We start from the raw sequence: 26,822 nt of genomic DNA, 5'->3' as shown, positions 1-26,822 counted from the left end.
CACGGAGGGTTTCTCCGTAACAAACAAAATTTCCTGCCCCTGTTTCAATCAAAGAAAAATTGCGAGTTTAAACATGGTGGTTGGTTTGTGGCCTTGACTTTGAGGGATATTGCTCCTTTACTTCCCATGATGACTTTGATTTCAACTCGAAAGACCTTGTTTGTTTATTGACTAACCACTTTCTCTGTCACCCTTATCACAGAAACTACCTCTGATTCGTTCAAACCGAAGCCCATTCGTCTGTTGCATTGTGCTAATGCATTGACATATACTGAACCTTTGTGTTTCACATGAATCCCGAAGCACGTCAATGCCACCCACTCAGTGCGCATGCTGTTCTTTCCTGACTTAAACCACTGGCCTTGTCTTTGAGGTTTATTGCCCCTTCACTTGCCATGATAACTTTGATTTCCGCTTGGAAGACCTTACTTGTCATTGGTTAACCACTTTTTCTGTCAACCTTATCACAGAAAATACCTTATATTCGTTCACTCAACATCCTCTATCTGTTGCATTGTTCATGAATTGACATATATCAAACCTTTGTATTTCATATGAATCCCAAAGCACATTGATTGTTACCAAGTCAGTGCGCACGTTATTCTTTCCTGACTTATGCCACTTTGATGTGCTAGCCAGATCTCGTTTTGTGCAATTGGAAAGTTGGTAGCAAATTTTAAAGTCATTTCTCACTTGTTCTGACCAAACAGACTCAGGAAGAGGAAGTAAACAAGACGAAATGAACAGAGTAAAGGACAATGAAAAGAGATGATTCCTTACAAGAAAACTACAAAGTAGAAACTTATCAGATGTGGATACCAACTCTAATGACCATGACATGCACCTGTGGCCTAATCTGTCAAGCAAGTCTAATGCTCAACTCTTGTTATAGCCTTGAATCGTGAAACTAGGCTTCAATGCTCCGATTATCCAATCTGATTTGCGATCCTTGTTCACCTTGTAGTGCCCGAAGTATTTTCACAATCAAGCCTCTCTCATTTTGTTCTTTCCCTCAACTTACCGTCGCCTTATGGTGCCTATGAAGGTTTTCACCGATAAGACTCTCTCATTTTTCTTTTCTTTTTATTTACTCCGATTCTGTAGATGATAAGGCATTGACAAGAGTAAAAACATCATATACCCTTGGCATGTCTAAACTCAGCACTCTCAAAGATTATCCGGGAGGTCTTTTTTTGGACTGTAATGTGGCTTTTGGACAGGGGTAGAAAGAAAAGATATCATAAAGGCTCAAAATAACTAAAACAATAGGGTTAATTTATTTACAACTTTTGGAATCCATTCTAAAAACTTTACCCCAATTTCTAAAATAGTGAATTTGATTCTTTTCTTTTTCTTTTGATGGAGTTACCACTACAACAAAAAAATTCCTTAGCGGCAATTATTTAGCGGCAATAAGACAATTGCCGCTAATTTATTTACGGAAGGCAAATATTACTGGCTAATGAATATTGGCTGCTAATTAGTATGTATTAGCGCCCAGTCAAGAGGAAAAACCGCTAAAATAATTATTTTTACTTTTCATATTCCCTCCAATTTTTTCTTTTCCCTCGCGCCTAAATTTTAGCACTTTATTTACCCTAAAGATTGCAAACAAGAGGAAAAAAAACTACGCTCTAAATCACAGAAAGTATCTTCTCAATTTGGTGGCTCTCTGCAACCAAAGTTCTTCGCCACCATAACAATTGCTGGTGAGTTGTCTTTCTTTATATTTTTATTTCTATCTTTAGGGTTCAATTGGATGATTCAAAATTGGAAGTCGCCATAATCTTTTTTGACCAAATAAAACAAAAGGCCATCTTTGATACCTTCTTGTTCCTTCTTCATATTCAATTTCAATATATTCATCGGCAAGACTCATTTAAAATTCAGCTCAAAGTATATGTATTTTTTTCTTTTTCTTGATTTTTTTATTTGAATTTTTTTAATGATCATGGCATCTGGACCAATTTACGCGCAAAATAACTAAATTTTGTAAAAATAGTTTTTTGGCTTTGGAGTTATTTGGGAAGATTGGAATATTTGTATCGTTTTGATATGTTTATGAGTTTTGTTCATGTGGAGTATTGGCTATAGTTAGGAATTTTTTCTTGAATTTGTGAATTTGGGATTCTGAATCTTATTAGATTAAGAGCTTTTCCTCTTTTTGAAATTCCCTTGGAAAAACCCTTCATTTTTCTCTAAAAAAATTGGGGGGTTTTCTTTGCATTTATTTCTGGAATTTATTGTGAAGTCATAGACCATAAACTTGTGTTATCATAATCTTGTGGAAATATTTTCAGTTTGTTTTGGTGAGAGTATAGTCTCAATTTTACCTGCATTTTGTTGTGATCTTTTACTGATTTTGCCACAAAAATTGATGAAAAGTTACTATTAAATTAAAGTATTGACCAAAGATAACTGGTTGGGTCTAAATCCTTCAATTTGAAATAAATATTACTTGTTAAATCATTTAGTTGTTAACACTTTGTTTTGCTCCATAATTTTGACAGTTGGTTTGCTTTGAATTATTTATACTTAAGGTATGTGATCAGAGTTCATGAATCATTATTGTACAAACTGTTTTTCGTTTGGATTATCCTTGTCAAAAATAATTGTTGCCTTATTATCATCTTTTATGTTAATGTAAATTGTCTTTGAGCTCAAGTATCTATCTCTATTAGTGGATTATGTGAAAATTTTGATTGAGTGGCAGTAATTTTGACAACCTCCAGATACAATTTTTGTCTTCTGTCCACTTTCACATGTTATTGTAGCTTGTTAATTAATTTATTTTGGAGAAGGAGCTATGCGAACTAGAGGTGAAAACAGGATGGTTATTAAACAACATGATGATGCAGATGCATAACCTTATATTGAACAATTGATGAATGGTCAGAACTGATCTCAAGTACAAACACATGATATTCAATCTAATGAATTGAATAATTCTACCGATACTAAGGTTCAACAGAATGATGAATCAGGTAATACTTTTTGTTTATCTACTGGACATGTTAGTTCATTTACTGAGTGGTACATTGTTCTTATTTTTATTGTTCCTTGAGATTTTCTATAAATATTTTTATGTTGGTTGCGTCCTGCACTCCCATGCTCTTACTACAGAAGTATATACCACTTAAATTTTTTATTCCGTAGTATATTTTGCTATCCTTGAGACTTTTTGGTGATAACATCTTATAGTAGATTAAAAGAAAAATAGAAGATGCTGCACTAATTTGGAAAGCAATTGTTCCATTCTCTATATGGATTTGATGATCATTAAATCTTTTCAAATCAGGTAGTTCAGTGGAAAGAAAGGTTCGTGGACCCATAATATTAAAAGATATCTGGAAACTGCTACTAGGGAATAAAATTGCTATACAATTCAATAATCGTAACCAACCCATAAGAAAAGAGGGTCGAAAGCTTGCTAGCTTTCTAGGCATAATCGCTAGAACTCCAGAACTAACACCTCTAACCATAGATGATTGGAGAAACTTTGCCAAAGATGAAAAGAAGAAACTGGTGGAGTTTGTGAAGGTATGGAGTTATTATTATTCTTATGATGTGTGAATATAATAATATATTATTTTATTATACATGATATTATCTTTTGATTGTTTTCTTTTATTTCACAGAAGAAGTTATCTATCCCAACTCGTGGAGAAGCATATGTCATAAAGTCAACATGAAAAAAATGGAAAGATTACAAATGTGACTTGAAAAATGTGTATACGACAAAATATAAGACGAAAGATGCTTTGCTAAGAAATAAACCAAGTCGTGTACCACGAGATCAATGGACCAATCTGGTCTCTTATTGGCTTTCTGATAAAGCGAAGGTATCAATTTTATACTTTTAAAATACACATTTAATTTTTATTGTGTGATTGTTTTTGTTAGTTTTATGTATAAATAATTAGATATTACTTTTATGTTGTCACTAGAATCATGAACCTCATGTTACAAAAAATTGCCTAATATTTTGATTGCGTGAGATATAACTAAAATTGTATAATATAAGAAAAAACAAAATTCAGCTTTAATTGCCTTAGTATACTTCTCAGATGACAATGATGAAAACCTAAGATTGAGATAACAGCTTAGAACATAGTGACTTAGGCCATATTGTCTCTTAAAAACTGCAAACTTGGGACCAAAGTGAAGGCTATGGAGTTGTTTAAATCCAAATTTATGATATCAAAGAGACTAAAACTTTAGTGTGTATGGAGATATTATTTTTCACACCTCCCATAATGTGCTATGGTTGGCTATATCTTAGATATTATTTTGAATTATGACAATCAAAATAAAATGGCAAGGAAATCATTGATGGAATTAGGATACACTATTTTAATATGTTGGAGTTTGAATAGTTGTTTGTTTATGGTGCACCCTGATTACCATTAGCCAATATTTTGTGTACATCATCTGGAAGTTCCTCTGATTAAAATATGACTTTTAGGTCATTATGTACTATTTCAAACCAGATTGTAAATGTTGGCAGCAATAGCAATAAAGCTTGTCACAACAGCCTGAACAATCATGACCACTGTGATTATCTTGTCTTTCCTTGAAGATAAACCATGGACATCTCTGCAAAAAATGAATTAAAATATTCGCCACAGAAAAAGAATAAAGAAATCATTTAGATTTCTTATAGAGTAAAGGGATGAAGGTAGTAAGATAAAGGCCTTAGAGCAATTGCACCAGGCAGCATGTGGTTTTTAGGTAGGTGGCCAACCGACCAAGTTGAGTTCACTGAGCCTGATCAGTCGATAGGCTCATTGGGCCGGTAGAGGCACCCCAACTATCTGAGTATAACTTCAACATTGATGGCCTGATCAGTGGACTATTTGGACAGTTCTCAGCTTGTTCAAGCATTGTCTTATCACCTGTAACAGCTACACTATTCAAAACATCAACACATTCAAGTTCTTGCCTCTCATCATGCACAACATTAGATTTAAAGCCTATTGGTTTTCAACTAGTTCAGCACGTGCAATAGTTGCCTCAGTCACAGTGTTAATCTACCCCAGTCCATTATTAAGTTGCTGCACAGCTTCATTACCTCGACAAACTTGAGTACATCCTTGATCTGAAACACGATCAGCAGTAGGGTTTTTAGAAACCTACTTTTCCCCATCGCAAACCTGAGAAACCCTATTCAAAGCTGTAGTTTTAGAGCCTGCCGTTTTTTCAAATAATTCAACAGGTACAATAGTTGGTTGATCATGTACATGCACCAACTGTTGTTGAACAATAATCTCAGTAGGAAATTCCAAAACCTTTGTACCATCTATTTCCTTAGGATCCTTCAAATCAGCAGCTTGTTCAGTAGATGATTGAGATTGATTCCCATTAGGAGTCGGAGCATCAAGTACCTGCTGTCCAGCTGTATATATTGAGAGTACCATTTTTTCTCTTTCCCATATGTTGATAGTTGTATCTTAGATTGTTCATGTTCCTTAGTGATCAGCTGTCCAGCTGCATCGTATTGCTCAACATCTATAGTTATAGAAGTCCTAGTTAAATTTCGATCAACCATAGGTATTGTTGCATTTTTCAAAACCTGAGAACCCCTAACAACAGCAGCGTCAACAGGGCCTGTAGAAGCACTAGAACCAGTTGTTATTCTCGAGACACCTCTCCAACAAAATATAATATATGTCCAAGTTCTTTTCACTTTACTCCTTCCCTTTTATTGTTCTCCAGAACTATTATTGGCTTGATATATGCACACATAACAAATGTGACTTCCAATCTTGTATGGCAAGGCGTAATGTGTGGTTTGGGATAAGCATCTTGTTCTGCAGTCTTTGTTTTATCATAGGTGACATGTTATGTATGTTAACCTATGCCTTCACCGGTCTATGCTCATATGTAAAGCGATCAGCTGCTATATGTGGGTTTTCCATTACTTCTTGCAAAGATGTGGCGTGATAATAGACAAGGAAGTAGAATGAGATGCATATTAGTAGAGAAAAGGACTTTACAAATTAGCAGGTCATCTCCTGGAATTTGAATTCTCACCTGAAGGATTGGACAGAAGTACTGGCTAGGTGCCTGGATAAGGTTCTTCTCTACCTTGACATGCATTTCCGCAATACATGAGAAACAGTTGGAGTGGTTTTCACCTTTATTGCCCTGGAGATCTTGCACACTTTTGAAAGCTTAAATCTTTTTCTGATTTGCTTGATATCTTGAAAATTCCTCTCATTTACTTCTTATCTATACTATTGCAGTTTGATTTGTTTCAATCGGATTTGTTATGTCTTATTCTATAGAAAAAATGGAACTGTCATTCTACAATAAAACAACTTTATCTTGGGGCAATGTTTGCTCGATAAACATCCCAGTTGAAGACTATTATATTTCATCTATTGACATAGTTATTTTGTAATTTCAGGTCATACAGTCTGATGATCGATAATTTAGCCGGTGGAAGATTTCAAAATGATGAAGCATTGCAGAAATTATTTGAAGACTATTATTTGTTAGGATTAGTTATATAATGACAATAGCTATTTGCTTCAAACAAACTTACTGAGATGTTCTGAATATCTTTTGTAGTGTCCAATGCAGAATAACTCATAATTTTGCCTGACTTGATTACCTCTTCTACCATCTCCCCCATTTTTACCACCTCATTGAAAGGTTTACCCAAGGCCGGGATCAAATGACTGAAGTAGGCGGGCCCCTGGGCTTGTAGGAAAAGCTCAACCATTTCTTTTTCACAAATCGGGGGAATGACCCGAGCAGCTTGTTCCCTCCATCTGAGCCCAAACTCTTTAAATCTTTCCTCCGGTTTCTTTTCCATATTAGAAAGGGAGGAGCGGTCTGGGGCAACGTCTATATTGTATTGAAAGTGTCGAATAAAATCTTGAGCCATGCCATCCCATGCCTGCCACTTATTGGTATCTTGATGAGTATACCATTGCAAGGTTGCCCCAGTCAATACTTCTCATTTCAATGCAATAACCCCTCAGATGGGCTACTGGATCTTCACCCATCATACAAGTTAAACTTTGGCATTCTAAACCTTGCATGCAGTTGGATGTCAGGAAACAAGCAAAAGTCTTTATAAGCCACGCTCATTTGGTTCCCTATCACTTGCATGTTTCTTAAAGACTACTCTAAGATTTTCACCTTCCTGGATATCTCATTTTGCTCCACTGTCTTAGCAGGCATTTCAGTTTCACCGGGAGGTTCAAAATGAGGAGCGTGAGAGTATGGATCCAAGACTTTGAAAGTTGGTTCTGGAGCATAGTGTTGGGCATCGGGGACTTTGAACATAGTCTCGTTAGAGGATCGAGGAAAAGTAGTTGGAGGAGGAGCTACAAGAGCATGAGTGGCCAAAACAGTGGGATATGAGGTGGTTTTGGCGGGTAGAGTGTGAAAAGGTTGTGGGGAGATATCAGCAGCAGTGTGAATCTGGATTTGTGATAGTGGTGGGATAGTTGCAGGGTTTTCAGTGTAGTTAGCAGGGAATGAAGGTGGAGGATGCCCCCTGATCCAAGACTGATACATTTCTGCCATCTGTTGTTTCAACATTTGGATCTCCCCTTTCAATTTAGACTCTGACTCCACAAACTCCCTCGACGGGTCAACAACTTCTGTGTCCACGTCTTTGCTAGCCATGACTACCTTGCTCTTTGACCTTGTGTTGTATGGACGAGTTACTTAAAAATCACAAACCAACCACCCTTCTGATCAATGAAGGTAACAAAATGAACAAAATGGGGTCATCCTGTTAGCATTAGGGCATTTAACAGATAAAAATATCACATTGCATGCAATGCACCTAGCAACAATTAACGGTTCTAGAATGACTTCGAGGGTCAACAGGTCACTTGGCATCACCCCAATTTTTTTCGTTTCAATCTCCTCTTTTCTTTTCTTTTCTACCGCTTCTTGGCTAGCTCATTTTCCTTCCTTTTTTTTTTCTAATTATCACTCTTTTCTTTCCTCTCATTTCTCATATACCATAATTTCACCTCTTTTTTTTTCTTTTAATCTCTTTTTTTTAAAAAAGAAAATGATTCGATCGAACCCTATGTAGGTTGCCTACGTATCATGACGCCGAATAAATCAGATCTTTGCGTAGTTCGGGAAGATCGGGAATAAAGGATACAAACTAACATTCTCATTTTCTTTTTCTTTTTCTTTTCTTCTTTTCTTTTTACCTTAATGACTACTCTGGTGAGAAAAGAGAAATAAAAGAAGCAAATTCCCCTTTTTTAAAATTTTCTAGACTTAATGTTCTATAACTTATTCTAAACTCAAGCTTAAAGAGCATATATCTTTTCTTTTCTCCTTTTTTTTTTTTCTTTTTGAAACAAATACTATATGGAAAATTATTAAGGAAAAAAATCCTAGAAGAGAAAAATATTTTTGATTGTTTTTTTAGGAAGGAAATCTAAAGAATAAACCAAAGAAAAATATTTGAATTTTCATTTAATATCCCTAAAGAAAGATTTCGAAACGAGAAATGAACAAGATAAAAAAATATTTTTGGATTTCAGTTTTGATTATCTAAGGGAGAAACTCTGAAGATAAACCAAAGATAAAGTATGTTTTTTTTTCTTCTATGTACAATATCCTAAAGTTCTAGTGAAAATAGAAAGATTTTTTTTTATTTTTCTTTTATTTTCCAAAGAAGAACCTCAAAAGAAAATCCTTTTGGATTTTTGAAATTAATACCTTAAAGAAAACTTCTAAAAATGTACTAAAAGGAAATTCTCTCTCTTTTTTTTTTTGAATTTTTGGTCTTAACATACTAAAGGAAATATAAAAGCAAATTTTTATTTTGAGTTCTAGATATTAATTTCCTAAAGGAAAACCACCTCAGAAGAAATTTTTTTATTTTATTTCTAGAATTAGTATTCTCAAGAAAACTTCTAACGGAAATATAAACACAAAACCTCTTCTTCTTTTTTTTGGATTTTTGAGTTACAACACACTTTTTCAAATAAAAATAAGAAGTACGATAACAAAAAACTCGACATTACTGTACAAGATTAGAAAGTAAAAGACGACATAAAATGAAAAACAGACTCAAAACATAAAAAATACAAAAAAATCTCCTTAGGCAACTCCTAAATGAGCGATCCTGACTGGATGATCCCGGTGTGTCTATCATGCTCAAACTCCGGTAAGTAGACCCACAACTGTACGAGAAAATTAAGACCAAATAAAGTTAAAGACCTAGAACGCTATGTGAGACAATAACTCTTCCTTTTGGACATATGCAAGACATGATTGTGACTATTTTTCTAAAATTAACCTATGTGGCTAAAAGTGGCTAAAAATGCAAGATTTGGCTAAGACCCCGCGAAGCCAAGAACCTAAGACTCACTAGGAAGACCAGACCCTATGTGGATTGCCTACGTATCACGCCCCGAAAGACGAGAATCAGGCATGCATAGTTTGGGCAGATTGGATACGGGCGAGAATTAAAAAAAACTAATTTAGAGAAAAATATGTTTTTGTCTTTTTTTTTTTGAAAAAATGATGAAACATGTAAACTCTTTTTGGATTTTTCTTTCCCTATGTGAAAGCAAACATAACTGGGCCCTACTTGCTTTATTTTCACACTTCACCCTCTTTTTCCTTTTTTTTATTTGCCCTCAACTATAATTGGTATGCCAAATGACCCCTTTACCCTTGAAGAAATGCAACATGTAGCATATAGGATGCATCAGGATGGTCTTTTATTTTTTGGGTAGTCCTGTCCTAGACGGACCCAACCCCTGTATTGAGTCCCCAAAGTTAGATGCACGTGATGCAAACAAGTGTTCCTACTAGGGATCCGGCATGAGACTATGTTATTCTAGGTTATGTGCTGACTTGGTCAGCCTATCCACAATAATCCATACTGCGTCGAACTTCCTCTGAGTCCGTGAGAGTCCAACAATGAAGTCCATAGTCATACGCTCCCACTTCCACTCTGGAATCTCAATCTTCTGAAGCAAACCACCAGGTCTCTGATGTTCGTACTTTACATACTAACAATTCAAATACTGAGCTACATATGCAACAATATCCTTCTTCATCCTCCTCCACCAATAATGCTACCGCAAATCCTAATACATCTTGGCGGCGCCCGGATGAATAGAAATAGGGAACTATAGGCCTCCTTTAGAATCAACTCACGAAGTCCATCCACATTAGGCACACAAATACGACCCTACATCCTCAAAACTTCATCATCTCCAACTGTAACCTGCTTTCCACTTTCGTGCCGTACTGTGTCTCTAAGGACAAGCAAATGAGGATCATCATACTGCCGATCACTGATACACTCAAATAATTAAGAACGAGCAACTGTACAAGCTAGAATACGACTGGGCTCAGAAACATCTAACCTCACGAACTGATTGGCCAAAGCCTAAACATCTAAAGCAAGTGGTCTCTCACAAACTAGAATATATGCAAGGATACACATACTAGCCGACTTCCTACTCAAAGCATAGGCCACTACATTGGCCATCCCAAGATGATACAAGATGGTGATACATAGTCCTTTAGTAGCTCCAACCACCTCCTCTGCCTCAAATTTAGCTCCTTCTGCTTGAACAAGTGTTGCTAACTATTATGATCCGTGAACACCTCACACGACACACCATATAAATAATGCCTCCAAATCTTCAGCGCGTGGACAAAGGCTGCTAGCTCCAGATCATGAACTGGATAATTCTTCTCGTGAATCTTCAACTATCGTGAATCATATGCAATAACCTTGCCATTATACATCAACACCGCACCAAGTCTGATACGATATGCGTCACAATATACTGTATATGGCCTTGAACCTATAGGCAATACCAACACCAAGGCCGTGGTCAAAGTTTTTTTGAGCTTCTTAAAGCTCGTCTCACACTTGGCCGACCACCTGAACTAGGCACCCTTCTGGGTCAACCTGGTCATCGGGGCTGCTATGGATGAAAACCCCTCCACAAACCGATAGTATTAGCTTGCCAAACCCAAGAAACTCTGGATCTATATGGCTGATATGGGTCTAGGCCAGTCCCTGACTGCCTCAATCTTATTAGGATCCACCTGAATACCCTCTACTGATACAACGTGGCCCATAAATGCAATTGAACTCAACCAAAATTCACACTTCGAAAACTTAGCATAATTGGTTGTCTCTCAGAGTCTGAAGAACGACTCGAAGATGCTGCTCATGCTTCTCTCGGCTGCGGGAGTAGATCAAGATATCATCAATGAAAATAATCACAAAGGAATCCATACAGGGCTTGAACACTCGGTTCATCAAATCTATAAAGGTTGTTGGGGCATTTGTCAACCTAAATGACATTAGTAAGAACTCATAATGCCCATATCGAGTGTGAAAAGTTATATTAGGGACATCGGATGAATCCTCAGCTGATGGTATCCAGACCTCAAATCAATCTTTGAAAACACCTTTGCACCCTGAAGCTGATCAAATAAATCATCAATCCTCGACAATGGATACTTGTTCTTGATGGTGACTTTGTTCAACTGTCGATAGTCTATGCACATCCTCATCGACCCATCCTTCTTCTTAACAAACAACACTGGCGCACCCTAGGGAGAGATGCTAGGTCTAATAAAGCCCTTATCAAGTAAATGTTGCAACTGTTCCTTCAATTCTTTTAACTCTAGCGGGGTCATACGGTATGGCGGAATGGAAATGGGCTAGGTGCCTGGGGCCACATCAACGCAAAAGTCAATATTCTTGTCGGGTGGCATCTCCAGCAGGTCTACAGAAAATACCACTAGAAACTCATGAACAACTGGTACGGAATCCATGGAAGGAACCTCTGCACTAGAATCGCGAATATAAGCCAAATAAGCCAAACATCCCTTCTCGACCATACGTCGAGCCTTCATATAAGAAATAACCCTACTGGTAGAATGACCAGGAGTCCCTCTCCACTACAATCGAGGCAACCATGACAAGGCTAAGGTCACGGTCTTGGCGTGACAGTCCAATATAACATGATAAGGTGACATCCAATCCATCCCTAAGATGACATCAAAACCGACCATATCAAGAAGTAGGAGATCTACACGGGTCTCAAGACCTCCAATAATAACCACACACGAGCGATAAACACAATCTAAAATATTAGAATCACCCACCAGTGTGGACACATATACAGGAGCACTCAAAGAATCACGAGGCACAACCAAATACATAGCAGAATAATATGACACATAGGAGTATGTAGACCCTGGATCAAATAGAACTGAAGCATCTCTACAGGAAACTAAACCCGTACCTATGATAACGGCATCGGATGCCTCAGCCTCAGGCCTGGCTGGGAAAGCATAATATCGGGGTTGGGCCCCACCACTCTGAACTACATTTCTGGGATGGCCTCCTGCTAGCTAGCCTCCACCTCTAGCAGCCTGACCTTTACCTCTAATAACTCGACATATACCTCTAGCTACCTGACCCCTACCTCTAACTGACTGGGCGGGCAGTGGAACACCCGGTGCCTTTACCACTGCACGAGAATCTTGATGTTGAGAACTGCTCAATCCTCGGCTGTTGGGACTGCTGACTCTGAAACTAGCCCTGACGGACTGAGTAACCACACTGAAAACTCTGGAGTGGAAGTGTATGGATAGGAGCTGGTGATGCACTATAGGGTAGTTGATCAGAATACTGCCATTGACAACCACGACCACCTAAAGTACCGTGAGAAGCCTGAAGTGCTGAATGAAACGACCTGGGATGATGGACCCTACCAAAAGAATCTCTGCCTCCAGACGAGGCACCATTGAACCTACCAGAATGACGAGGCCTCTTGTCAGACCCCTGACCACTCCCCTGAGCTAGAACTGCCTTAACTCGCCTGGCCACATTGGCCGCATCCTGAAAAGAAATCTCGTGACCTGTCTCCTTAGCCATCTGCAATCTGATAGGCTGAGCGAGTCCCTCAATGAATCTCCTCTCTCTATCTCTCCCTCTCTCTCTCTCTCTCAGTGGGGAGTATAAAAGAGCATGACGAGCCAAATTAACAAACCTAGTCTCATATTGAGTGACAGTCATAGAACCCTGCTGAAGATACTCGAACCGCCCGCGGTAGTCCTCTCTCTGAGTGACAGGAGGAAATATCTCGAGGAATAGTTGAGAGAAGTGGTCCCAAGTCAAGGCAGGCGACCCGGCTGGTCTAGTCAACTTAAAGTCATTCTACCATCTCTTGGTGGACCCTATCATCTGGAATACAGCAAAGTCGACCCCATTGGTCTATAATATCCCTATGTTCCGCAACACCTTATGGCAGCGGTCAAGATAATCCTGGGGGTCCTCAGATGCTGCCCCACTATAATGAATCGGGAAAAGCTTGGTGAACTTATCCAACCTCAATAAAGCCTAAGAAGACATAGATGATCTACCAGCGACCTAAGACACAACAACTGGCTGAGCTACTCCTACTGGCTGAGCTGCCGGAGTCTGGAACTGAGGAGACATCTGCTCCAGAGTATGTGTAGTGGGAGTCTGAGCTCCCACTCCAGCCTGAGAGACGGCTGGTGCTACAAGGAATGTACCAGTCTGTGCTACGCTCTCCATAAGGCCCACTAGACGAACCAAAGCATCCTGAAGTACCGGGGTAGCGATAAATCCCTCGGGAACTTGAGCTGGCCCTGCTGGAACGGTCTGAGCTAGAACCTCATCATCGAACTCCACCTGAGGCTCCGCTGCTGGTGCTGTTGCTCGAGATCTGGGCTGAGCCCTACCCCTGCCTCTAGCACGGCCTCGACCTCGTCCTCTGCCTTTCGTAGGAGCTGCCACTAGGGGCTTGGGCTGCTTATCAGCTGATGAAGTGGTACATGTTCTCGCCATCTGCGAAAAAACATAGTAGAAGTTCAATTAGCATTGAGAAGTCAAATCGCATGACAGAGAAGAATAGATATGAAGTTATTACTAAACTCCGTAGCCTCCAGGGATAAGAACAGACATCTCCGTGCCTATCCCTCAGACTCTACCTAGTTTGTTTGTGAATTGTGAGACTTACGCAACCTAGTGCTCTGATACCAACTTGTCACGACCCGGATTTTCCTCCGTCGCAATCGTGATGGCGCCTACTCTTGAAAGATAGGCAAGCCGACAGATACAGTTTTACCACATTAATTATTAACCAGAACATAAATAAATAATAGCTAAAGCCAAACATAGATAAAGTGCGGAAGTGTTATAACAGTTTAACAACTCTAATACATGACTACCCCAATGATTTGGTGCCACAATCCACGAACGTTTAAGAAATTTTACAAATATTGGTTTAAAATAAATACATCTGTTCTCAAAATGGAAAGAGACAGGAAATCCAAAATGGGGAAGAATGGGACTCCAGGGTCTGTGAATGCCAGCAAATCTATCTTGGGTCTCCCGTAGACTGAATGCAGCAACCCAAACTCTACTCACGAGGTCCAGCATCAAAATCTGCACAAAAAGTACAGAGTGCAGTATCTATACAACCGACCCCATGTACTGGTAAGTGTCGAGCCTAACCTCAGCGAAGTAGTGACGAGGCTATGACACGACAACAATATAAACATGTGTAGTTAAATCATATACGAGAAAACAATAATAACAGAAATTTAATAGGTAACAACGGGGAGGGAAAACATGCTGCGGGGAATATCAGATTCTGACAATAATTCAATGGAGAAGAAAAGTAAACATCATATTTAAACCAACACAAATAATGATATAGTAACACACGTACGGCATTACCTTTCGTGCTTTTACTCTCGTCCTCACCATAAGAAACAACAGAAACTATACGGTATCACCCTTCGTGCATTAACTCTCATAATCATGGCGCGACATCACCATTCGTGTATTAACACTTACATAATATGGCACGACATCACCCCTTCATGCATTAACACTCACAAAATATGGCACGACATCACTCTTCGTGCATTAACACTCACTCACAATATAGTGCACGACATCACCCTTCGTGTTTTACACTTTTCCTCACCCAAACAATAGAAATAATAACATCCCCGCAAGAGAATCAACCATAACCAATCTTGTTTCAATAGTTAACTTCACAATATAAATCTCAACTTGAGTCAATACTCAACAATTATCTAATAACAGGAAAACATAACAAGACTTGTTCAACATGAAGAATAACCAGTTAAGCACAAACAGTATGTAATAAGAGACACAACGGTCACAAGTATAAGACTCACTTGCATGCAATGACCCAACAACAATGTATAGATACTCGTCACCTCACCTATACATCGTACTCAAACAACTAAACACGTAGTAAATAAGGCAACAACACCTAATCCTTCAAGCTCTGGTTAGCCACAACACTTACCTAGATTCTATGGTAAACAATCAAGCCTTAATTACCGCTTTACCTCTCGGTTCCACTTCCAATCCGCTTGTATCTAGTCATAATTAACTTAATCACATCAATAAATGCTAAAGAACTCAATTCCAATGCTTAATTATAGGTTTCCCAATATTGTCCCCAAAAAGTCAAAAACCGACCCCAGGCTCGCTTGGTCAAAACTCAAAGTTCGGACCAAAACCCGATTACCCATTCACCCAAATATCCAATTGGTTTCGAAATCTGACCTCAATTTGAGCTCTAAATTCCCAAATTTCAAAATTCCTAAATTCTACCCAAAAACACCCAATTTCCCATGAAAAACCCTAGATTTTATGATGAAATCTTGTAATAAAATGAAATAGATTGAAGGAGTCCCATGAAATAGATTGAATGAGTTAAAAATTGTTTACCTATGAGTTGGGGAAGAACTCTTCTTTGGAAAATCGCTTATGGGAGCTTAGGGTTTGAAATTTGAGAGAATGAGTTGAAATCCCGTCTAAGTCATGTTTTGATCAGTTGCAGATGTCGCATTTGCGAGACAGGCGTCACAATTGTGAACTTGCTGCATTTCTTCTACTGTCGCAATTGCGAACTTTTGGTCGCAATTGCCAGGATTGCCCTCCCTGATGACTTCACAAATGCGAAGATATGTTCGCAAATGCGAACTATGCTGGCCCAGATCTTCTTCGCAATTGCGATAAAACCCTCGCAATTACCAAGCATGTGAAGCTCGCAAATGCAAAGCCTGATCTCACAATTGTGAGATCAGAGGCCTGCAACAGATACCAGATGTAACAATAGATTTTCTAAGTCCAAACTCACTCAATGGCTTACCCAAAACTCACCCGAGCCCTCGGGGCTCCAAACCAAATATGCACACAATCTAAAAACATCATACGAAACTTGTTCGTGCGATGAAATCGCCAAAATAACATCTTAAACAACGAATTTAACACCAAAACTCATGAAATCCTTAAGAACATTGAAATTTCTATTTTCACAAGCGGACGTTCGAATCACGTCAAATCAGTCCCGTTTCTCACCAAATTTCATAGACACGACTTAAATACCATATCAAACCTATACCGGGCTCCGGAACCAAGATACAGGCCCGATACCAACGAGATCACACATTATTCCATTCGAAAAGTCCTTATATTTTCCAGCAAATAATTTTCTTCAAAAATTCATTTCTCGGGCTAGGGACCTCGGAATTCAATTCCGGGCATACGCCCAAGTCCCATATTTTATTACGGACCCTACGAAACCGTCAAATTACGGGTCCGGGTCCGTTTACCAAAACGTTGACCGAAGTCAACTTTAATAAATTTTAAATGTAAACTTCAATATTTTTTCTTAAATTTTATATAAAAACTTTTCGGAAATACGTTCGGACTGCGCATGCAAATCGAAAAGAAAGAAAATGAGGTTTTCAAGACTCCGGAACCCAAATCGAATTGTAAAACAAAAGATGACCCGTTGGGCCATCACATCATCCATTGTCCATAATCCATATGTTGCCATATGCTATCAGTCATTCTCTTACAATGGTGCTTTCTCCATAATTTTGGAGTATATGGATGGTGGCTCTTTAATTAGCAGATTTTCTGAATAAAGTCAAAACGATACCCGATCGAACGATATCTTGCTGCCATCTGCAAACAGGTAACAAGTGAACATTTTGAGTTCCTCAAAGAGAAACCCTGCTCAAGTATTTTCATGTCTCACATTAATTAAGGGATATTGGATAAAATTGGATATTTTATATTTTATAACATTTCTTAGCACGAATCATAAACTTCTAATCCTAATCAATCTCCTACTTTTCGATTATTTGAGTTATTAAGCCCTAAAATTATATACCGACTTTTATATCCATTAACACCATTAACGAACGATTGATTTTTTCAAAAATTCATAAGGGTAGGACATAACGGACAGTATGACTAAGAGTTTTACAAGATAAGTTATAAATTAGTAAAATAGAATTCTAATCGAAAGAAAATACATATAAAAAGTTTGTACTTATAAGAGCCTATAAAATAAAAACTCTAACTAGACTGCCTACTACTACTTTCGCTCCTTAAAATTACATTTAGACAGTGATTAATCTATTTGGCCATAGTGAATTCATCATTTTCTTTTATGGATACATAGTGAAAACTTTAAATATCTTTTCATAGTTTCTAAGTTTTTACTTTGTAATACTCCATATATAATAATAGGTATTTAAGTAATTAGCAAAAAAAAAAAAAAAAAAAAAGATCATAGAAGTTAATGGGATAAAAAGCCCATGAGGATCTGGCGAGAAATTTAGGGGCAAGAAAGAGATTAGGAAAAAAACAAATAAAACCCTTCAGCAACATATTGAAACAAAGTTTTCCATTTGGTGCATCATGTAAAGCCGCAAGAACATTCTCAAAAATTTTCTTTTCTTCTCATTCAATTAAAAAAATAACAGTGTTCTACTCAACGAAAAAAAAGTAGAAATATGAGAAGTTCGAAAGCTTTAAAATCCTGCAAATCGTGGAAGAATTCTTTCGGCTCAAGGTAAATCCTTTATATAGCTTTGTTGTGCTTGTTCTCTGGTTTATTTAATTCCATTGGGTACTGAAAATTAATATTAAAAATAAGTATGATGTATAGTAAGGTATTATTTTGTTTGGGATTAAGTACTGATTTCAGTGCTTTTGGGTAAAACGTGAGATGAATAAATTGTATGAATAGACCGAAGTTGAAAAACTAAGTTGCTCATAGCACGAGTAGATATAATTCAATCAATAGATGTCATAGGATCCCTGTGAGATGTGCAGGTGATATTTTTGCATTTTGTAATCTCTAAGTATGGATTCCAGCACTTCCTTTGTGTTGATATTTTAATATACCATTACCCAAAAAAAAAAATAGAGATTCAAATATGAAACTGAGAGTTGTGTACTCTGATTAGTTCCGAATCCGCGTAAACGAGGAAATTAACACGAGAATGATATTATGTGAGGATACATTGATCGAAGGAAGTCGCACGGATTGCTCGAGGCGATACGTTTGATAGTTAAAACAAGAGTATTGTGAGTAGTAATCTTACCTCTATTTTCATAATCTGCATGGTTTATACGTTATTTTAAAAATAAAATGTGTTATCGAATGTTTGAAATTACATGTGGGACAAGTCCTTCAGTTGATATGGTACTGAATAATTTACTGGAGATGTTTATCGTTATTTAAAATATTTTCATTGTTACTAGACATATTTTACTGTTACTTGAGATATGGTTACCATTACCGAAATGGAGTTACATAATTTGATAAGAATTGATATGCCCTTTATTATTGTGAAAATGCTTTTCTATGAATATTTACTGGTTACAAGAAAAAATATATATGGGAGGAGACTTTGAAGGATCCTGTAGCTAACGGCGGGTTCGTTAGACCTGGTGTACCTTGTATTTACAGATTAAAGATTAGAGTTATAGCCTCGTTAGTGGGAAGGTAGAACTAGCATACAATTACAGTTTTCCCTCGAGTAGGGACCCACAGTTATATTTGACTCCTTTTACGAAGGAGTCCACAGAGTGACACAGATTACATGATTCTGTCTTAGAAACCTCCCAAACATAAGATTTAATATGACAATGTTGACAGAGTTTATTACTGAATTGTTAATTGTTTCCTTCTTACATGAAAACAGACAAGACTGATTTTTGTTACTGATTCTGAAAAAGGAATTCATTTCATGATATTTTTTGATTACTATACAAGTATATTTTTTGACTTGTCCCCACTAAAAATGGTTGTGGTTAAATATTATTACTCACTGAGCTAGCATCTCACTCCTCACCATTTTTTTTTATAGAAACTATAGGTGAATGCTGGTGAGAATTTCGATAACTAGCGCGCACGAGTTGACAGATTCCGGTAAACCCTGCATTGCTTTGTGTGGGCAAGAAGTTATTTGTTTTCTACCGTACTTTTCCTTTAAAAACTCTTAGAGTCGCTCCATTAGTTATTTTTATTAGTCCCATAAGTATTCTCATATTACTTAAGATATATGACTAGTATTAGATGTTCTTCCTGTACTTTGGAGATGGTTTTACTATTATTACGTTGAAAAATGGTGGATTGAGGATGATGCCGTTTTGTTGGGTTGATATAGGTTATCTCTGTGGTTGATGGTTGATTTTGAGAGGAATTTTTTTTGATTTTCTTAAAAAATAGGGGAAGCTATGCCCAATTTTCTGTAAATTCTTGTTAAGGCCTACTTTGGGATCCTATCCCTTAGCGCCGGTCGTGACCCTAAATTGGGTCGTGACATCTATTTTCAAGTTCTCCTTAGAATTAATTAATATTAATTTAATTATTTTTTTTAATAATTTGAACTTTTAAATCAAATCAAATTTGATTATGAAATTAAGGATGTAGTACATGCTTGCATGTCTATGGATTATGATCAGTACAAGTATCATATTGGTTTCTGAGTAATTTTGTCAGTTTAAGAGAGGCGATCATATGTGGTGGAATACAGGTGCAGACACCTGTAGGGGTGCAGTAAGCTCCTGCTTCTGGACATAGTGGCAAGCACCGCTTCAGCATTTCACAGTCGCAAGTCCAATCATCTGCCTCTACTGATCTGCTTCCTGAAACGAGTCCCAATCGCATAATCACCTACTTACTTTCTATGCATGTTGGGAAAAAAATATCTACTTCTATAGTTCTATCATATTAAAACTAATAAATAGTCTCTGTTTTTTTTATATAGTGGTAGCCATCTTTTCTTCAAGAAAGTCCAAGAAACGTACATTTTTAATTTCTATGTCAAATATGATTAATGCTTTAATTTATGTGAATTTATTTAACTGATAGTTTAACAAAGAAAGTAAAATTTTTAAAATATGTGATTTTAAATATGTCATAACATTTGCATGGTTTTAATACTTTTAAAATTTGTGGTTTTAAATATCTATAATATTTGTGTGGCTATAAAACTTTCTCATTATGGTAAAATAGAAAATTTAAATTTAATTTTTTTTAAATTAAAAAAAATTATCTTTTGGAATAGACTAAAAAGAATACGATAGATTAACCAAAATAGAGTCCTTTTGGTCACTAACTTTAACCACCAACAAAGAAATATGGTAGAATGGTAAGGTTCCTTCTCCCATAATCAAGAGTTCTCGCGTTCGTAGAAATAGAGTCCTTTTTGGTAGAGAGCTGTCAACCTCATGATTGTTATCTACTGTGTGTCAATTCGAATTAGTCGGGGGCAGTGAATTTTAGACAACGAGACTGATATACAATAAAAAGACATTAACCAAGATCACCAATTCTTGAAAATGTTTATGATTTTGAAACAAAAAAATTAGATAAAGCATATGTGTGATGAGTTTGGTAGGGAGCACTACTGACTTTTCACATGTGAATCTGGATTAATCAAGTAATTAAGTAAGTTGCGAAGGATGAACGATTATAGAAAAAAAAATCAAAAAAAGAAAGTTTAACCGAGATCATCAATTTGAATATATGTTTATGAATTTGGAAAAAGGAAAGAAGAGATAAAGCATACAACATATATGGAGTGGGAGGTAAAAGAGATCAGAGACTAATACCAACTAATGCTATCAAGAGGAAGGTTATAAGCCCAATCTTGGGTGAAGCTGCAAGATTCATGTCTTTAATTAGGAGTAGTACGGCTCTATCACAAATTCAATTATACTTCTTATGTGAGGAGGAACTAAAATTTATAGCCTGGTCAAACTTTTTTTGGTCAAACAGAAAGAGAAATTTAGAGTAGATCTGGGCAATATAAATAAAGAATATTTTAGTTATAAACATTTACTTGGCAATAACTAAATAGAATATATATTCTATTTTCTGGGAAAAACTATAAAGATTTAAGCTGTAATCCATTCTCCAATCTAATTCATCTCTATCCATCTTATTTACAAAATTTTGAGTAGATTTGGACAATAAATATATTGGTCAAACATTAAAGAATTTAACTTCTTCAGCAGTGTTAAAGATTGAATTATCGTTCATAATATTTTACATAGACTTTATTGACTTTATGTTATATACACATCCAGTGTATGGAATCGTTATATCATCACGTGGTAATCGCAATTCTAATATGAATTGTAGAAGGATAGTTGTTTTTATCCAGTGAAGGCGGTTAATGAAATTTGCTACTTGAGATGGATACATTTTTATGAAGACAGTGAATAGGATCTCGCATATATAGAATTGTTTAATGTCGGAATAAATCCATTGTCCAATTCATTATTAATGAATTAAATAAGAAAAATTTGTCCATAGTTTTTTCCGTGTTCTAAAAAAGTATCAAAATTGAATTATATTTTTTACAATAACATAAATACATGTATTAGATTGTGCATCCTTCATATGAAATCATTGATAGACTTGCATGTTCCACACGAATTTTTCTTTTTTAAAAAAGTAGATAGATATTTAATAGATGGTTATCCAGACAATCGTAAAGTTATAATTTAATGATTTTTTGACTTATAAGTTATTTAACTATATGTAGTTGCTAGGGATTGCTTAGAAGTCAGTGTCAACCATAGATTTAACACCTTAATTTTTTCCATCGACGTAATGAAAATAACAAAAAGCAGAAGATAGAAGTATAGAACTCCGGAGTAAATCGTGTTTATAGTCCAAAAATTTTACCTCGACGTTTTACGCAGCGGTTTATCCAAAAAATTAAATTTTAGTTAGTAGTTCAAATTATTTTCTATAAGACGAAATTTCCCAGCAATGGTGTATCTAGAAACTTAAAAATTGTAAAATAGCTCACAATTTTTTCGTGAGATGGCATATAGAAACAACATTTCCACCTTCACAAGTTAGAGGTAAGGTCTGCGTACATACTACTCTCCCTAGATCTCACTTGTGAGAATACAATGGGTATCTTGTTGTCGTCTATGGAAAAAAAAAAAAGAATTCAATGATTGAAGAATTGTGACAATTCAAATTCTTGCCTTAACATTTCATATATAGCAAAATTAAGACAACATAAACGTTATATAACTGGGTGAGGTACAAGATCTTGTAAGAACCTAGGATTTTCCAAATACATAGGATGATGCCAAAATTTATGATATGCGAATGTTGTCATTTAGCAGCATGGAAGTTGAACGCAATAGCAAATCTTTGATGGGAGGCAAACTGGAATCCCAGCATTAAAAAATGAACACAACCCTATGCAGTCATCATTAAAATTGCAACCGAATGGCGATGCTCCTGAATCTGAGTGTGCTAAAACCTTCATAAGTCCAGTACCTGACAAATTTTTAATGTACAAAAGGTGATAAATACTATGACATATAGCACGATTCTTAACAATATACAAATATGAAGAGATTAAGAAGAAAAAATTCTACGAAAAGTTGTCTGGAGTAACGGTCAAGTTATCTTCATGTGACCTATAGGCCACGGATTCGAGCCGTAGAATCAGCCACTGATACTTGCATCAGGGTAGGCTACCTACATCACACTCTCTTGGGGTGCAGCTCTTTCCTGGACTCTACGTAAACGCGAGATGCTTTGTGCGCCGGACTGCCTTTTTCTAGGACACATAGCAGGATTCTCAAAAAATCAAATCGTAGGTGCCTAGCTAGAGGTTCACGTGCCGCTCTAGCTCTACCATTAGCTTTGTTTGTGTGCGTGCGTGCGTGTGTGTGAGAGAGAGAAGGAAGGAGGGCAAAACCTGTAGTGAAAAGAAGAAGAGTGACCAATAAAGCCAGCTTTTGATAAGAAATTTTCATATCGTAAATCTTAGAATTGCAGCAGGAAATGGCATGCATTTAGTTTGTGTTAAAACATAGACCTTCAACAAAGCAACATATATAGGGAAGGATGATTGTTTCAAATACTATGAGATTAATAAAATCTGTTTACAGTCATATATAGAAAATTGGCTTTTTTAAAGCAGTAAGTGACAAATGCAACAGCTGGGATCTTCTTTAGAAATTCATTTAATTACCACGGGTACAAATTAGAAAGATCATATTAAATTGTGGGAATAGAATCGACATCATAAGGAAGTACAATAAATAGAAGATGTGAACATAATAATACAAGATATGGAAGTATATATGTGCTAAATATATTCAAACACCCTCCCAAGTTTGCGCGGGAAGAACGGACATTCAGATTGTTAACTAAATATGTCAAACGTGCTGAAGAAGACTTGGTAATATATGATAATTTTCTCACGAACAAAGTGCTAATCGATTGAAACATACTTTGTTCAAGAATATAATACAATACTAGATTGTGAGCAAGGTAATGCACCAAACTTGTCACAATAAGCTGTTGTTAGAATAGACGGCCCAAAAATACCTGGGCCACAAATGGGTGATGCAAACCTAACATAAGGCCCGATTAGTTAAGATCCAAGAGTTCAGTTTTTTGTTTGTAACATTATTGTACAGATAGGCACATTTTTTCAGTTTGACCAGCCATTTTTTTATCACTTGTGCAAGCAGAAGCTGATTTGTACATAAGGTAGGAGGAAGTTGTTAGTCAGATAGTTAGTGTACAACTGTCATACTCAGTTAGTAGAAATAGTGTAGGGACCACTAATCTGTTAGTGGAAGTTAATTATGTATACATGTATAAAATACAATGTACTGTTACATTGAGAAATACAGAACAAATTTCTCTCATTTTCTTCTTCTTCTTCTTCCTCAGCTCATTCTCTGCTCATGCTTCCTCCATTACTAGGGTTCTTCATCTCAAGCATTCTCTGAGTTCTAACATGGTATCAGAGCACGAGCTATGAATTGAAGCTCACAAATCGATCTAGATCTGTAATTCTTGTCCTATCTCAAGTCTCCTCTTCGTATCTCAAATCTGAAGCTTTAAGTAGTCGTCAACAATGGCGAATGACAATTCTGAGAAGGAAACACCTGCAACTGTAACTGAAACCTCGCAAACCTCATCAGAGGATGAATTTGAAGAAGGAATCTCAGTTCCAATCACTCATCCTTTGTATCAGGCATCCACTGATACCAGTGGAATTTCTTTGATTTCCTTTCAACTAACAGGGACAGACAACTTCTCTCTGTGGTATCGATCTATGAAAATTTCTCTTCTAGGTCGAAATAAGCTCGGAATGGTTGACGGAAGGTGGAAGAAGGAAAAATTTCGAGAAAAATACTGGTACCAGTGGGAGAGATGCAATGTAATTGTCTTATCGTGGCTGATGAATGCTATAGCACCGACTTTGATCAGCGGAATTGCATATGCAACCAATACACACACTGTGTGGATGGATGTGCAAGAGCGTTTTGACAAGGTGAATGAAACTAGATGTTATAACCTACACAATGAAATTGCAACCCTAACTCAAGGTATCTCCTCTATATCTGTGTACTATTCTAAACTTGTTGCTCCCAAACGCACACGCAAGTATACGTGGTCGTACACGTAATATAGGATTGTAAGTCCAGATATTGTATCCATAGGGACTTGTGATTAACTATCAACTAAATTAAACCAAACCATTAATCTATTCAAGCGAATCCTAAAGTATGAATATTTTACTAAAATTAATCTAAAGTAACAAATTAAGAAACAAATGAAACAAATTGGCGAATTATAGAGACGAATTCAATGTGAGTGAATATTCTAGAGCTATGGGTTAGCTAACAATCCCGTTGAATTTCCACTTAAATCGTCTAATTAATTTATCTGGTTTATTGGTTGACAGGGTTAATATTGCTCGTAGCCTTCTCCCGAAGTACAACTCGCCTATTCAAGCTAATCTAATGCCTATATTCCTATGAAATTAGAATTAACAAGAACGCATTAATAATTCCTGTATATTAACCAAGCAAGGCGATTAGGTATATTCCTACCCTAACCGCAAATCCGCCCTCCCTCAGAGTTAAGATCTTGCTCTACTCAATCTTATATGCAATCTAGAATTTCCTCTCCCGAGTCCAATTCTTGATTCGTAAATAGTATTCAATTGGTGATCAAGCAATTAAATAATTAAGCGCAAGATTGAATAAATAAACCAATATGATAAAATAATAAGAACAATTCAAGCTTCAAACTACAACGTTCATGTAGCACCCAAAACTCTAGAACAAATAAACTATGAAATTAAAGGAAGAGAAGAGAAGAAAAACTACTTAGAAGCCTCCTCCAAAGCGTGGTTTGTGTTCCTCCATGTCTAAAGTGTGTCCCTCGGTCTAAGATTTGTCCAAAGTCCTCAAAATAACGTTTTATATGTATTTATACCAAGTAGGGTTGGACCTAGACGAAAACACCTTCTCCCGCGCGAAATAGGACTCTGGCTCAATAAATTTTGTACAGTCGCGTCGCACCTTGCGCCGCGCTAATGGAGTTTATTAGAAGCCTCAACTTTTCGCATCAGGCTGCATTTTATACTGCTGTGCCGTGCCTTGCGGCGTCCCATGCGGTGCGGCAGTGTAATTTTCTCAGAGTGAACTTATTTCGTCCTCTTTTAACAACCAGACTTGGTACACGACCTCCGAACATGATCCCGGCTTAATGTCTTGGGCTTTTACTTAGACTTCAAAGCTCCAAATCACTTGAATTCATTCTATAACGCCTACATAGCTCGAAATCACTCATACAATGCATAAAACATATATTTAGTGCAAAACACTAGCGATTAAAGCTCAAACTCAATTAAAGTGCAGTAAATTAGAGTGTAATAAGCGACTAAAATACACAATTATAGCCTATCATCAATACCTCACACTTAAACCATTGCTCGTCCTCGAGCAATCAAACTACACTTTATATAGACACAACCTTTTTAAGCAATTCTCCTAATTCATCACACCAAGAATATTTAAAATAGACTAAGTACAAGAGTGTAACATCTTAACCTCAAGATTTGACTCACAAGTACCACGCATTATTCACAACTCACTCACTTACTTTAACATCGAGGTCAATGACATTACCTTTCCTTCATGAATCAAGTGCCCTCACACAACAAAAGAGAGTAGTTCCACACAATAAAATTTAAGAACAGATAGAAAGAATTCACTCACTCTCAGAACTAACATTCATATGCCACAAATGATGCACCATAGGCTTGCCCGTAGTGTACTACTCTACTAATCGAGCTTATTCAGTCTAAGATCAAGTAGGACTTTATTTGGCTGTAATGTAGGCTGCGGGACGGGTATGATACATTTAGATATAAGAGTAACTACACCTCCCTAAGCACTTTAATACATACACTTTAACATTGAAAACCTCACACTTATGTCAAACCATAACTCCACCTTCACATCAATATATATTAGCTCCCCACTTCTTTGAGCACAATTATATCAAGAGTCACCACTATCACATATTTTCACAGCAATACAACTATCTTTTTTGTTTTTTTTTTCTTTTTCAATTCAAGTGGCTCTTACTTTTTTCAAAACACTGCACCTTTCTCCTTATTTCATTAGT

At 36.7% G+C, this 26,822-nt stretch overlaps 1 long non-coding RNA gene across 3 annotated transcripts; it reads left to right on the top strand.

Annotated features, from left to right (window-relative positions):
* The first annotated feature begins 1,501 nt into the window (after positions 1-1,501).
* On the top strand, positions 1,502-6,607 carry LOC107761394 (uncharacterized). Of its 3 annotated transcripts, none has more exons than XR_001642590.2 (4): positions 1,502-1,709; positions 2,511-3,540; positions 3,639-3,842; positions 6,410-6,607. It is a non-coding gene; the product is annotated as an uncharacterized LOC107761394 (long non-coding RNA). The 3 variants fall into 3 exon arrangements; XR_001642591.2 differs by having other exon boundaries at positions 1,519-2,984; positions 3,299-3,540; XR_001642589.2 differs by having other exon boundaries at positions 1,524-3,540.
* The last annotated feature ends 20,215 nt before the right edge of the window (positions 6,608-26,822 follow it).

The sequence above is a fragment of the Nicotiana tabacum genome, chromosome 18 (genome assembly GCF_000715075.1).
Source record: "Nicotiana tabacum cultivar K326 chromosome 18, ASM71507v2, whole genome shotgun sequence".
NCBI lineage: Eukaryota > Viridiplantae > Streptophyta > Magnoliopsida > Solanales > Solanaceae > Nicotiana > Nicotiana tabacum.
The sequence above is the reverse complement of the archived record's forward strand: the minus strand, read 5'-3'. Positions and strand labels throughout refer to the sequence as shown.